Consider the following 14,529-nt stretch of genomic DNA (forward strand, 5'->3'; position numbering starts at 1 on the left):
AATTGTTTATAAATGATAAAATCAAACAGGCAGTTAAGGGAGTTGTCAAAGTTGTCAGATGTGACCGAGCTTCAATTGAAGCACATGAAGTAAGCAACGTGAGCATTTTTGTAAACGTATCGAAGCACGGGAGTAAACCCTTTATGCCTAGCGGCATTGATAATACAGAGCGGACATGCAGTACACTATTATTGAATGCTTTTCATGACTACGTTGGAATGACCACGTTGGCATTTTAAACATGAAGCGATCTGGTAGAATAGGTGCTTTAGGAAGGACGAGACCAAATGCCACTGAGATGCAGGTCAAGCCCATCTTCGATACGATCACAGATCCAGGATGTATCGTCATGTGGGGCACAACTTCTAGCACTAAAATTAAAAGGCGAACGACGAAATAAAGCATTTCCTTTCGCTTCAATACTGCCGAAGAACAGACTACTAGGGATTCCAGAGTTCGTTACAAAACGAACCACACAAGTGCATACTGGCGACATTAATACTGAGGTTAAGAGATCTACAAAAAACTTGAACCAAGGACAAATTACGGCAGACAGCCTTGACTTCTTGAACCCCGCTGTCGGGAATGGTTGCAATATTGAAACTGAAATTCAGCAAGCGCAGTCCTAGAAACATTTCAGAAAGCTAACAATCCTTGTTTTTTTTTTTTTTTTGCCTACGCTTAGGTAGTATAAAGCATTTTCTTTTTTTTTTTTTTTTGCTTTTTAGATGCCACGTTTCCCGGGGCTATCCAAGTTCACGCTACAAACTGTTAGTAGTGTTTTCCTCGCCTAAAAAAGTTTTGTATTGCCTTATCGTTGTTACAGACTTGTTCTTTCATCTTTACTCGCTAACGGTGCATACTATCTTCGTACTCCTTTTTGCTAATTCCCTGTATCCTCCCCTCACGCAATACTCCTTCGGGAGCCTGTGAGGTAACTTAATAAGTAATTGCTGACAGAACGTTAAGCTTTGTTTAGTCATGTGATGAATTATAATTACTACATAGTTATTGCATTTCATACTTGCTTATGAAATGGTAGTCCAGAGAAGTGAATTTTGATGAAGTGCATAAAAATTTACATTTCTTCCTATTTTAGTGACAATTTTTTGCTGGAATACAAAATTTTGGTGACAGGGACTTAAGTCAGCTACCGACAAGCACTTGTATTCTCTGGTATTCCTCATTCCATTTCCTTCGTCGTATATTTGTTTAAGCGATCAAACAACTTTATGTAACGAAAGGGAAGGTGAATCTGAAACGAACTGAAGCAATAAGGCTCATTTTTCAACCACTCGTGGACACAGCCGTACTACGAGTGGCCTGTGCATGGTACTTGCCCGTAGCTAAGAAGGGCGACGAGCGATCTCGTCTGCCGGCGAGACCACACCGGCGAAGGGGAACGGTCGGTCACGGTAGGAGCGGTGCTCGAGGCCATCTCCTGAGGGGGACGTTGGGAGGATGGCAAACGTGGAGCAGCGCGCTGGATATCCATCTTACACGTGGGCTGCAATCGAAAGCACAGGTCAAGATTCTGGAACAATAAGGCATGGATGCAGTAAGGCTAAGTGCTGGGGGAGTTGGTGCATACCGAACGAGGAATTAAACCAGTTAAACAGGCGCATACAATGCAAAGAAGAGCATAGGAAGGTGCTTTATTTTTTTACTATCAAGCGACTCAACAAGCATCGTGCTGTGCACTTATTTGTACTGTATATGCATCTTGAGGGCTGGTTGCTTGTTTAATAATGCATGGGCATGGCAGTGCTACCAGCACTCACCTCGTAATTCACAAGTTCTACGTCCTGCAGCTAACGTTCGCGCCGGATCTGCCGGCGCGCGTGAAACAAGCGGTGCGGTTCAATGAGACTTTGGCTGCGCAGGAGCACATCGCCACATGCTGCTCCCTGCTACATCTTTCGTCGGATTAAATGGCATGACTGAACGGCTAAACGTGTGGACGGCTCTGCACATATCGACATAGCGCAACGATACCTCCGAACTTGAAAACGCCGCACCGTCAACGCCTTGGTGACCGGGCATGGCAGCGCTACCTGAACTCTGGTCTCAAATTAACCCCTCACCTACATTGTGCAGGTGGGTAAACGTTGTGGTACGTGTGTTAGCGCGAGCAGTACCTTTTTAGTAGCGCTGGCTTTCCCACGACCATTCTTTGGGATCGACACGGTTGTGTACTTCAGCTAGTTTATGCGAGGGCACATTGAAACCAACCCAAGACTAGAGCTGGAGGTGATCGCTAAGGAGCTTGAGGAAATTGCTGTCGATATTAAGGACATTTAGTAAAAGAGACTGGTTGAATAAAAGAAACTCGTTAAGAATGTCGCAAAAAAAATTTAATGCTTGCGAAATCTAGGTTATTAGTATGAATGGAATGATTGAAACAATAACAAGACCATCTAGAAAACGTCGATAGGTTATCAAATTATATCGGTTTACGGCATACGGTGTCTATAGCAAACGAGTACGCAAGCAGAATATACCGTTGCTACGGGGTTTGACAGTTGGAAGCCAGGTTACGTGGAATCGTGCGCAGAGCACCCGAGTCATTCCCAACAGACGCAAGCGGGTGTTGGAGCGCCGAACTTTGCATCATCTCGGCAGTAAAGAGGCCGGCGTGACACACGAGCTCTCTTCGGCTTACACAATCGGGACGTGCTCGGTCCGGAAGCGGCAACTATCGAAAGCATCCACGGTTAATGCAAGGTAAGACGAAAGGCAAAGCAAACCGTCTTATATGCAAGCTCTCCAATTATCGAAGGATATTTCGATGAGGTTACAAATTGAAAAATACGGGATATGGTTTATCGAGGAAGACGGCAAGAAAAGCACGAAAAAAAAACAGAAGCTCGGGACGGGACTAAAGAATCCGTACGAGACACGAGAAAGCGTCGCTCGCGTTCGACAAGCTATGCAACAGCAATCGGCCATGCTTGTGTGGTGCGACCGTAAAAAACAAAGGGCCATTGGAGACAAATGTGGGGTCATCGAACATGTTGGAATTTCTGTGAAACGAAGCTTTCTTAAAGCTGTTCATACCGGCGTGTTTGTCGGAAAAAAAACAGGTGAGTGCAAGTTCTATCGCGTAATTAACCGCGCTACACAATTACACATCTTAAGCAGGCTTGTATTGGTTCGTGTCTTATTTTAATTGCACCGGCTGCGTCCTCGGCAATGACCCGTTATGTGCATGTGCCATTGCACCACCCACTTTTTGGCAGCTCCCCCGCTGAGGCTATGAGCCACAGTATTAAAATCTATTGTAAAATGTCATGGAAGCACTCGAACAATGAGCAAGAGAGCAATTTCTTGTCGCGAGCACGTGCTACTTTAATAAACCGCTCATACTTGAAGCAGTCATCGGTCTATCGTTTTCATCAATGGTGCTGTGAACCAGCCTACTACCTCTCCGCCCATAAGGAAGGTCAACCTGCTAAGAAGCAGAATAGGAAACGGTGGTGGAGCAGTGGATCGGGCAACATGACCGAAGAGAAGACCATATATAAGCATCGGACCAGCTCACTGAGAAGCAAGACGCCATTGTTACACGACTAGAAATGAGCGAAGCATATATTTACGAAGAAAAGCAAAGCGATTCACCCTAGATCACGAAGCTGATCAACGCAATTACCAGACAAAAGTTGCACACAACGCAAGAGAATAAGCGAAAGCCTCAACAGCGCCAAAGAACAAATGGAGGAATTTGTAAGAGAAAATACTTCCGAAGCAGCATTTGAATTATAGAGTGCGACATGAAAATAACGACTATCTTGCCTAGAATAGAGTTCAGAATTCAAGAGGCCATACAGTTAGATTTGGACAATGGAACGCAGGTGGCATCACAGTTCAGAAGACGCAAGTGAAATACATGAGCTTCCAATTCTGGAAATAAAGTTTGGCGGAAGAGCCCTGGAGTGGAATCGCTTCTGGACTCAATACAAGTGAGCAGTTCACTTCAGACCTAACATGAGCAAGGGACAAGTTTATTAGCACCTCTAACCGGAAACACAGCGTATGCTCTAGAAGGGCTTCATTGCTTTATCTGGATATGAAAGTTCCGATGAAGCGATAAAAATACTGCGAACAACGTTCGGAAATCGTGAGCAATCACTGGAGCTGCGCATGAGTGCGCTCTGCAGTCTAGAGAAAGTGAGGTCTGTGCAAGAAACTGATTAACTACGCAAGATAGTGCCCCGAGAGCAGTTGAAGAGATTGTCGGTATGCGCCTTCAGTGATTCCAGTGCCAGTTTCGCGTCGATGCTGACAGCGTTGAAGAGAGCAATTCCACCGGAGTTATCAGTGCAGTTCAGGTCAAACGAAGCAATGAAAAACAGCTCAGCCATGAAAGCTAGCGCGCAAAGCAACAGGAAAGCAATGCAAGGAAAAGCTGGGCAGGCTTAAGTTATTCCAGCGAATGACACGCAGAAAGGCATGTCATTAAACGACTATCTGGAGGCAGGACATCAACTCTAAGGAAAAAGTGGCCCTATTTGGAGACGTTTAAAAGGCATTTCTGCAAATTTCGATGCACTAAGAGGACAGATGCCATGAGATTTCTGTGGTGGGTGCATGATGATGAGAGAAAAAGCTGCGGAATGAAGTACAAACCTGCCGCATGACGAGTGACTTCCGGTAAAACTCCGAGCCCGTTACTTCTGGCAGCTACAATCAAGCACCATTTAAAACAAGTGGCTGAGTGATTTGAAGATGCGAGAACCAGTGCAGAAAGATTTACGTGGATGATGTAATCCTAGGGGCAGCAATGTTTTAAGGTGCTGTCAAGTTATACAAAAAGGCAAAACAACTGATCAAAGAGGTGGCGATAAACTTCGGGTAATGGACAGCTAATGAAGAGAGCCTAAACAAGATAGACGAAAACGAAAGGGACGACGATGACATAGGGATGCGATCGAAAGGATACACCATGCTTCTTGCCATTTTATGGGAGTACTCAAAAGACGTGCTATCCTTTGAACAAGTATGCATCCTTACCAGCAACAACGTACTTAATCGAAAGGACAGTGCAGCACAAGCAGCAGGAAAGATATTTGATGCGCTTAGCTTGTCACCTTTTACGATACGCGCAGAGATAGCCTTTCAAAAATTAGAGAAGGGAGGATGCGCGAGATGAGCCACTCCTTAAATCGGAACGCGACAAGTGGAGGGACCCGATTTCTAAAACGAAGGAGCTGCTGGTTTCAGTTCTCCAATACTACGCAAGCAAGGATCAAATAGAACAAGCATACAATCTGTACGTCGACGGAAGTGCAACAGCATACGAAGCGGCACTATACTTGGCAGTCATGTAAACCGATGGAACAAAGTCAAGCCTACCGACAGCGAAAAGCGACGCAGTTCAAATCAAAGAGCCAAGTTTCACGAGACTTGAGCTAATGGCAGCGGTGATGGCATCAAGGCTAGGCGTCTAAATCAAAAGTCATTTCACCACAAGAATTGAAGCGGCCTGCTTGACCGACTCAATGATTGTACTTCATTCTATCACAGGAACAAGCAAAGGGGATACATTTGTTAATAGTCGCAGAAGCAAGAGGAAACACAAACGAGCGAATCGTGCATTCAAGTTGAGGACAATCTGGGGGATCTACACACACGTGGTGTAAGCGCAAAGACGTTGACGGACTCGAAAAATAGGGTGGCATGTACCCGAATGAGTTACATCTGTGGAGCCGCAAAGAGCAAGCGTAATTCACGCGAATGTAGAGGTGGACGATGAAAACGAATCACATTGTCGCACCCGCACAGGAACAAGAGAATAAACTAATCTTGGAAATCAAATTAGTCATACGGGCGGCATCTAACAGCATGTGTCTGCAAGTTCATAGACAACGCAAGATCACAAAGGCCGTTTACAGGCCGTTTAATTGCAGAGACATAGGATACGACGAAAGTACTACTCAGGCAGGCAAGTGAAAATGTCGATTCCAGCTCTGAGTAAATTAAAATAAATGGTCAAGTATTGTCACAACAAAGGACTCTCAAGACAAAAGACTTGCACCACAGCCGAGAATCAAAGCCGGCACGTCATCGCATTTCCAAAGGACGGGTATTTCACTGAACCGCCAATACGTCACGTTGATCAAATATTGCTTGGCGAATTTCAAGCAAAGCTAGCGCAAGTGCGGGTTAAGTTGCGAATATTGCAGGGCCGCCAAGATGTGAAGAGTGCTTTAAATAAATGCATAGTCTGCAAGGGCCGTAACACATCATCAGCATGGTTACGCCCACTGCAGGGCAAAGGCTTCTCCCATACTTCAACTACCCCGGTCATGTACTAATTGTGGCCATGTTGTCCCTGCGAACTTCTCAATCTCATCCGCCCACCTGACTTTCTGCCGCTCTCTGCTACGCTTCTCTTCTCTTGGAATCCAGTACGTAACCCTTAATGACCATCGGTTATCTTCCCTCATTCTTTTTTTTCCCTCCCTTTTTCTTGATTTCAACTAAGATATCATTAACTCGCGTTTGTTCCCTCACCCAATGTGCTCTTTTCTTATCCCTTAACGTTCAATTCAATTCTATTTTATTTCCCAGAAGCACCTGGATGGCTTGTTGGCTAAAAGCTGCTAGAGCAGCTTGACAAAAGGCGCAGGAAGCCGTTACAAGGCATAGCGGACAAGACACAAAAAAAAGTGTTATAATCGCAAGCAATGGAATCAAACACGATTTCAGTTTGAGAAATCAGTTTTACAAGATACGCCAAAGATCAGCAAATTAAGTATTGAAAGAAAGAAACAATATTGAGAACAGGTAACGAAAAGACACAAAGTTGTAGTTCATTCTCAAATAACAAATTCAAGTGCACTGTACGCAATCAGTACGCATGAAAACACGAAATAAGAAAACAATATGAATTACAACACGATACATAAGCAATCGCAAACACTCTGTACATAAATACACAATAGGCCAGAAACACTTGTGTCAAACCTAAAGGTCACTCACATTACGCTGGATCTTTTATTTAGTTACAATTGCACAACATATGTTCAAAGCTGCCTTCTACTATATCCAGCATTATTTTGGTGCTTATCAAGTGTTAGGGGAACATTGTGAGCCAGTGACTGAAATATAATTCGTACGAAAATGTGGTATCGCCCACATATCAGTACATCGCGTTTTAACAGTCGACCAGTAACGTTGTAACGATGCCAGAGAAGAGAGGTAATTAACGATTTTAGTTGATGAAAAATTAAAATTAAACCAACAACGTTACACCTATGATTCTTTCCATAGCTCATTGCGTCATCCTCAATTTAAGTAGAACCCTTTTCGTAAGCCTCCAGGTTTCTGCCCCGTGCGTGAGTTCTGGTAAGACACAGCTGTTATACTTTTCTCTTGAGGGATAATGGCAACCTGCTCTTCATGATCTGAGAATGCCTGCCAAACGCACCCCAGCCCATTCTTATTCTTCTGGTTATTTCAGTCTCATGATCCGGATCCGTGGTCACTACCTGCCCTAAGTGGATGTATTCCCTTACCACTTCCAGTGCCTCGCTACCTATCGTAAACTGCTGTTCTCTTCCGAGACTGTTAAACATTACTTTAGTTTTCTGCAGATTGATTTTCAGACCCACCCTTCGGCTTTGCCTCTCCAGGTCAATGAGCATGCATAGCAATTCGTCCCCCGAGTTACTAAGCAAGGCAATATCAGCGAATCACGAGTTACTAAGGTATTCTTCATTAACTCTTATCCCCAATTCTTCCCAATCCAGCTCTCTGAATACCTCCTGTAAACACGCTATGAATAGCATTGGAGAGATCGTATCTCCCTGCCTGACACCTTTATTGGGATTTTGGTGCTTTCTCTATGGAGGACTACGGTGGCTGTGGAGCCGCTATAGATCTCAGTATTTTTACATACGGTTCATCTACACCCCGATTCCGTAATGCCTCCATGACTGCTGAGGTTTCGATTGAATCAAACGCTTTCTCGTAATCAATGAAAGCTATATATAAGGGTTGGTTATATCCCGCACATTTCTCTGTCACCTGAAAGTGTGAATATGGTCTTGTATGTAACCTTTACGAAATCCAGCCTGGTGCTTTGGTTGACAGAATCAGAAACACCTTAGACTTGCATATGTAATTAATACTTTGTAGGCAACGGACAGTAAGCTGATCGGTCTATAATTTTTAAAGTCTGGCGTCCCCTTTCTTATGGATTAGGATTATGTTAGCGTTTTTCCAAGATTCCGGTACGCTCGAAGTCATGAGGCATTGCGTATACAGGGTGGCCAGTTTTTCTAGAGCAATCTGCCCGCCATCCTTCAACAAATCTGCCGTTACCTGATCCTCCCCGGCTGCCTTCCCCCTTCGCATAGCTCCCAAGGCTTTTTTTACTTCTTCCGGCGTTACCTGTGGGATTTCGAATTCCTCTAGACTATTTTCTCTTCCATTATCGTCGTGGGTGCCACTGGTACTGTATAAATCTATAGAACTAGCCACTTGAACTATCTCATCCATATTAGTAATGATATTGCCGGCTTTGTCTCTTAACGCATACATCTGATTCTTGCCAATTCCTAGTTTCTTCTTCACTGCTTTTAGGCTTCCTCGGTATTCATTATCCGCATCTTATTTTGTTCTGCAAAGTCTACTAATAGCTCTCCCCTGCTATTCCTAGTGCATATGCCATATTCCCTCACTGCCTTGTCTCCAGCCTGCTTCTTGCCTACCTTGGCATTGAAGTCTCCCATCAGTACAGTGTATTTTGTTTTGACCTGACCCATCGCTGATTCCACGTCTTCATAGAAGCTTTCGACTTCCTGGTCATCATGACTGGATGTAAGAGCGTACACCTGTACGACCTTCAAATTGTACCTCTTATTAAGGTTCTCAACAAGACCTGCCACCCTCTCGTTAATGCTATAGCATTCCTGTACGTTACCAGCTATAGTCTTAATCAGGAATCCGACTCCTATTTCTCGCCTCTCCGCTAAGCCCCGGTAACAGAGGCCGTGCCCGCTTTTTAGCACTGTATATGCTTCACTTGTCCTAACTTCAATGAGCCCTATTATATCCCATTTACTGGCCTCTAATTCCTCCAATAGCACTGCTACACTCGCCTCACTAGATAACGTTCTAGCGTTAAACGTCGCCAGGTTCAGATTCCAATGGTGGCCTGCCCGGATTGGACAGGCCGCCAATCCGACAAGACAGAGTCAACGAATCGGGGTAATTGCAAGTCACAGGAGCTGACCTCACCGGAAGACTTTATGCGAAAAACAAATACGACATTGTGGAACAATACGTTTTCCCCTGCGCGGTAACGAGAGGAGTACACTTGCAGATGACCAATGAGATGTCGATGTGCAGTTTTCTTTTTGAAGCTTTCCGGCAATTCACCGCACGACTGGGTATACCTGCCGTAATCTGTTCGTACAACGCCAGCACCTTTACTAAGGCCGAGAAGGAAATGCTTGAAGCTGTTGGGCACGAATGAGCGAAGGATTACTGCAGTACCCACCAATGGAAAACAATAGCCGAGTGTGCCCCGTGGAGGTGTGGGAGGATTTTTCGAGTGCCTCACACGAAGCCTGAAGACATTGATGCGAAAAATATTCTCAGTGGAGCAGCCACGCACAAATGTAGCAGAAGTTGAAGGAGCGCTCAACAATTGACCGTTAACATACGTGCATGGCGAACCTAATGAGCCCATGCCTCTGATACCTGCCAACATAGGCGGACGCCAACAACTTCAAAGTGGACAAACAAGGCTATACAACGGAGACGTTGAAGAAACACGGCGAAGCAGATGCGAACTCGTAAAAGCTTGGTGGATGAGATGGCATCGCGAATATTTTAAGTAAATAGGTGCTAATGTTCTGGTGTTAAGACCGAGTCAGGCGTTTTTTCATCATTCATCATTAGTACAGAAGGAGGTCCCGGAGTTACAAGAACTGTCAGGGGGACCTCCTATTAGTAATTTAACATTGCATGATTTAATACATTTTGGCAACATAGCAGCGACAGACATCAGAAAACACGAAGTTAATGAAAAAATAAACAAATACAAAAAGTTGCTTACAATAACTGAAGTTCAAAACATAAGCAAATGAAACCGATACAGCGTATGAATAAATAAATAGGTAGTAATTGACACGTTATGGAAACATAGGAATGACATATGTCAAAGGACACGGGGTTAATTAACAGATAATTAGAAATAGATATATGCTTACAATACACAAAGTACAAATGTTATATAGACTATGCGACAAAAAAATTGAAATGCCTAAGAAAGGATAAAAAAGAAGACAAAGGAAGATATAGAATAACCAATAAATAAAGGCTGTCGATAAAATAGGTATGTACAGAATCATTGAAAACTGGGGAATAGATTTGTACACAATATATACTTCTAGCAATGAATCAGTAGCCAGTAGTGTCGTTAGTAAATATTTCTTCGTCTCTCTCCTGAATGTTAATGTGCGGCAGGCTTTAATATGGGGTGCTGGTTTGTTCCAGTATTTAATGGCCGTAAAAAGGGAAGTAAACATTCCATAATTAGTGTTTATTCGAGGGAGCAAAAAATTGTTAGAGGAAAATCTCGTATTGTTAGTGTTGGTAAGAGCAGAGTTATTAAATGCATCTAAAATTATTTCATGATTTAGTGTGCGGTATATTAGTAAAACCAATTTGAGCTGGAGCATGTAACGTAATGGTAGTATTTTTAAGGAACTGAAAATTGGTACTGCATGTGACATGTAACTAGATAAATTAATGATCCTCAAGGCTTGATTTTGTAAATGTTGTAGATGTATTATGTGCGAACAATATGTGTTTCCCCAAACTGAGATTCAGTATTACAAGTGACACTGAATAAATGCGTAATAAAGTGAAGTTCTAACGTTTTGTGGAAAATACGAGCGCGTTAGGATTAGTACTCTTATTCCAAAGACAATTTTTTTTTAGACCATGTCAGCATGCAAGTTAAATTTAAGTTGGGGGTCAAGTTTGACGCCAAGGAAGACAACTTCATGTGCAGGTGACAGAACATGAGTTTGTAAGACGAGCGATGGCGCGGGCGTGATGAAGCGTTTATGTGCATGAAAAAGCATAACCGAGTTTTCGAAGGGTTGACGTGAAGTTTGTTACTTGTGCACCACGCAGATAAGTTGCTTAGGTCAGAATTTAGTCGTTTTATTACAGTATTTATGCATCGAAGAACATATTGGGAAATGTGCCGAATTGAAAGAAGTTACCCTGGTCGCGACGAAATAACAAGGGCTTGTCTAATTCAGAAAGGCAACAAATAATTTCTAGGAACATCTGCGAACATCTTTGAAGGGTGCCTCAAACATCCCGCCATAGCCTATCTCATGCAAGTTGGAAGGCGGGAGCCTGTAAAATATCTTCACAAAGTACTCGAAGACGAGAAAGGCTCCTTGTCGCTAGCTACTGCAATAAACCATTCACGTTCGAAGCAGTCACCGGTCTCCATCGTTCTAACATGCGTCATCAACACGCCGCGGTCATCCGAGAGCTAGTTACGTTGTGCGCAGTGGGGCATATCCCGCTTCTCGGTCCGATACCTCGCTCTGGAAAAGTGCCACACGTATTATTGGTTTGGCAAGTAAATACACGTAATTTATTTAGAGTTTACCACTTCTATCACTCGCCGTGTGAGGGAATGACAGTGTCGACCCTTCTCCCCAACTATGAGCAATGGTGCACAAGCAAAGCCTGCATCGCTGTATGTCCTGTACTACGTAGACAAATCGTGTACGCAAGGCAACATATCACACTAACTCGGCGCTAGAGTGCATACGACGTGAAAAATCACCAATTGCCGTCAATTAACGGAAACAGTACAGAAAGCTTCGCTTATATGGATTCGAACAGCACGTGGGAGCCGCGTAATTTATTTTTCATGCGCTATGGCGTCCAGTACCACCTACGACATGCGAGCAACTGGCAAAGCGGCCACACGTTGCGGCTCTTACTAAGGGCGTTTGTGCCTGAAGTAGTCCCACCTGCTGTGCTCAGAGTCAAGAGCGGCAGTATTGGGAAAAGCACTAACAACTAAATATTAATAACAATGAATAATAATATTACCAATTAACAATAATAATAACAATAATAATAACAATAATAATAACAATAATAATAATAATGACAATAATAACAATAATAATAGGACATAGCGATAGTACGAATAATGTTTAAGCGATATTTACCAGTAGTAGCAAACGAAGTTCCCCGGAGCAGAAGGACGCCATGAACGTGGAAATGCAAAGGAGCCAACGCGGTCAGCCACGGTAAGGGGTGCTCAAGGCCATCTCCGGTGGAGGACGTTGGGAGGATGGCAAACGTGGAGCAGCACGCTGGATATCCTTCTGACTCGTGGTCCGCAATCTCGAAAGCGGACCTCGGGATCCTGGAACGACAACAAGGCTTTTTTTAAGCACTCGAGAAAACCAGATGTACTCCTATTCATCTGTACTGTACGCGGTATTTACCCGGTACAGGGCCACAAGGCAACACCGACGAGGGAACACGGTAGACCGGGCGCGGTGCGAGTGATGCTCTGGAAAATAGCGAGGACACTAAGCCCACATCGAAAAACGAACAGCAACAACGGCAACGAAACGGGCCGCTTACTGTAGCTGCTGCCCGGCCCAGCTCCGACGAGAACAGCAGGCGACGTCCGGCGTCGAGGTGCTGCGTAGAGCGGGTTAGTGCCTAATAGCTGGCGAGGTTATGTCCGAAGGCCGTTTGCTTCCGTCATTCCCACATTTCGCTCGATAGCACGCGCACTGACGCGCGCGGGCTATCTATGTCACGAAATAGTGGGGTCGGGTCGCAAGGCCGTTCGGATGGGTCCATGTCCCTGACGCAGTCGTAAGAGGACGGCTATCAGCTGTAGCCTGCCTAGTGTTAGCTAAGCCTGTGTGCCAGCTAAATCCTGAAGCTATACACCGCCACCCCGCAACACGTGGCCCATCCTCTTCGATTCCGGCACGGAGAAGACCCGTGTGGCCGCAAGCCATGCCCACGAAACCTCGGGCTTACAGCTAAGCAAGAACACTAACTTTACGCAATTCTGTAGTGCAGCTATACAACCCTAGTGAGCGCTAGCTAGTGCAACTGAACAGTTAACTTCTCTAAGGCATGCGCCACCCTCGCCAGCTAGACCATCTAGAAATAAATGCACAAAGTGCACACACAGGCCTTTTGAGCGTTTAGGACGCTCGATGCGAAGCTCGTAGAGACGACGCTCGCCGTGACGAGGGGTTGTCGCGCAGGTCCTGGGGTTAGTGGCCACGCTCAGAGTTCATCCACAGTTCAATAGTCCCGGCGCCGTCGGGGGGTGGGAACGCGCACAAACAAAAGAACGAGTACTCCGCAGGAACGACTTGCGGCTCATATACGCTGCGCCGGCTCGACCGGAGTGTCGTCGGCGTTTAGTAACGTAGTTACGCCGGCTGGCGGTCACTTACACTCCGGGAGCTCGAAAGCGGGGCCAGGAATTGCCGAGACGGAAAAGGCAGGCGGGTCGGGCAACAAGTCTCTCGAGGAGTGCCTCACGTTTTTCAGGTCCGGTGCATGAAGCCAGTGCTTCCAGAGTCAGCCGAAGGCGGGAAGATGCGCAGCGTGTAACTTCGACAAGCGCTGCCACTGTTAGCGCGTAATTAAGACCAGCAGGAGCTCGAGGTATGGTGCGACGCAGAAGGCAGCAGACACGACGCACGCCGAAGCAGACGGAAAAGGCAAAATGGCGGCCCAAGCCCCCGGATGCTCGCTATGTGCCCTCGACGACCGCGATGCCAAGCTCTTCGGCGCATGCGTTGATACACCCGGGCAATTTCTTTTCTTCTCTCATTGGTCTAATGTCGAACTATGTCACCGGCTCGCTAGCCGCCGTGCCGCTGTTATCACCGCGACTGACGCGAGGCCGATGGTTAAACCAAAGGAATAAAAAAAAAAGTTGCAGCCTGCGTACAACTGCCGACCTCGGAATGTTCTAGAAGCTTCCACATGCTTCCACTGTGTTCTTGGACATGCAATGGCGTTAGCGCTATCGGCGTAGTTTCATGGATATTATAACCCGTGGACGGAATCTTCGCGGTTCCGCCATACAGGTTCCGTGGCCGCCTTCGCAGTCGTGTTGGGCTCCGGCAGCGAGCATGACTTGCAACTCGTGAGCGCGCGCCGCGACATGTGTCGAGTTGTCTGTACGCGCAGTCGTCTGCTCCTGCCGCATCGTTTCTCTTGGAACAAAAAAATTGAAATTATATACCTTCAATTACGTGCCCGAACAACGCGATCTTATTTTGAGAAATACCGTAGCAGCGGCACTAACGGGCTAATTTTGACCACCTGGGGTTCTTTCACGCGCACCTAAGACCAAGCAGACGAGCGTTTTTGCATTTCGGCCGTTATCGAAGTGCGACTGCCGCGGCTGTCATCAAACTCTCGACCTGGAGTTGAGCAGCGGAACCCCACAGTCACTCCACTTGCGCCACTTGTGCTTTTTCCGGATGTAGG

At 45.5% G+C, this 14,529-nt stretch overlaps 1 long non-coding RNA gene across 1 annotated transcript; it reads right to left on the minus strand.

Annotated features, from left to right (window-relative positions):
• Positions 1-1,348: 1,348 nt before the first annotated feature.
• Positions 1,349-13,126, minus strand: LOC142587240 (uncharacterized). The gene is made up of 4 exons (XR_012829408.1): positions 12,643-13,126; positions 12,501-12,568; positions 12,219-12,418; positions 1,349-1,507 (listed from the first exon to the last, which is right to left on the minus strand). It is a non-coding gene; the product is annotated as an uncharacterized LOC142587240 (long non-coding RNA).
• Positions 13,127-14,529: the final 1,403 nt, after the last annotated feature.

The sequence above is a fragment of the Dermacentor variabilis genome, chromosome 7, assembly GCF_050947875.1.
Source record: "Dermacentor variabilis isolate Ectoservices chromosome 7, ASM5094787v1, whole genome shotgun sequence".
Classification (NCBI taxonomy): domain Eukaryota; kingdom Metazoa; phylum Arthropoda; class Arachnida; order Ixodida; family Ixodidae; genus Dermacentor; species Dermacentor variabilis.